Below are 1,597 nucleotides of genomic sequence, written 5' to 3'. Positions count from 1 at the left end.
TTTTGGTGGTACTTTTGGTGTTTCAGACAATAGAGTTTGACTTTAGAATCATTGATTCATAGAGCCTAGTGATCAGAATAATTCTAGATCTATATTTTATCCATTTGCTAATCCTATATTAATTCATATAGAGTTGGGATTTTATAGTATTCATTCATTGGCACTTGGTTCATTTCTGTTATTAGCTAACCTACAGTAGGGATAAATAGACTTGTTTTGTCCCCTACATATATCAGAAAGTTCTGGTATCCAGGGTTCAGACATAGTTCTACCTTTATTGTACATCATATTTATGAGAGAATTTGGAGAGAGTCTGTAGAATTGTTGTATCCGTATCTGTGTAATTTGATATTGGGTTCCTTAATAAACGGTAACCGTAAAGGTGTGCGTAAACTTATCTTATGCTTTCTGGTTCTTCTTTAGTTACTTAGAACTAGTCAGTCATTAGGTACTTGGTTTGGAAATACCATATAATTTCCTGGGAGCTTGTCATAAGCATTTAGTAACAGTTTAGAATAGTCGTGCTCTCCATGTAAAGGGTTGAGCCAGGGGCGAAGATCGTTACAGTATTACTTCATAAATATTAAAAAAATAAATTTCGTTCCATATATTTACAACTTCAGAGCTCTTAATTCATCGTACAAGTACGGATAAAGATAATACAGCTATTTTTCTTCATTAAAACATGGAAGAAACACAGTAGATAAAAACAGCACGTTTTTCACGGGAAAATGTGAAACTGCCGTCCTAGCAACAACATGACAACAAAACAAACAAAATATATTTTTAGTTTCCAAATTGTAGTAATATGTAGTATATTACATGTATTTTGCTATTAAAATTGAATTTAAGCAACTCATTTTATCTTTAACAATTGATGCAATAATATTTAACGTTCATTAAAATTAGCACAACACCCATGCTTATAAGACGGAGCAAACGACGCTTGCAATACATAAAGCGGCCCACATAGCTCAATACACCATGTCATGGAGTCATATGTGTTACGCAAAAATTGATGCCATTTTCGTCAATGGGTGCAAGCATACAAATCGTAAATATGTACATGTATATTGCAGTGGTATGACAATATATACTGATATTTTTCACGACAAACGAAACAAGCTTGGGCATATAATGTATATAGTATGGTTTTCAACGGGAAACTCCTACAAAAGTCTCTCTTTATTTATAGGACAACTGTGTAATTAATATTTTCCTCTCTTTATGAATCTTTTCATAACGTCATGCGACTAACATAAACTGTACATGTATCATTTCATTACTAGCATTTGTAAAGTGAAAATATTGAACAACTTCATACTTTGGTAAAATTATATTTCTCTTGATGAATTTTCGACCTTCCTTCGGTTGTTCCCAAAAATAATCTCAATTATAAATACACATTAAACGAAGCACAAAAGATACCAGTAAAACCGTCAACATCTACATATTTTCCGCCTCATCTATTTGAATTCAGCTAGAAATCTACAGCCAACACAATCCCGCCTAGTGCCACAAGTATGCTGCCTGCAACAAAGGCGCATGCGACAGACGACGTCCTCTTGTCGGATGCCGAAGTTTTAGACCGCAAATA

Source organism: Mizuhopecten yessoensis, unplaced genomic scaffold, assembly GCF_002113885.1.
Source record: "Mizuhopecten yessoensis strain PY_sf001 unplaced genomic scaffold, ASM211388v2 scaffold4999.1, whole genome shotgun sequence".
Lineage (NCBI taxonomy): Eukaryota > Metazoa > Mollusca > Bivalvia > Pectinida > Pectinidae > Mizuhopecten > Mizuhopecten yessoensis.
Note: the sequence above shows the minus strand (reverse complement) of the source record.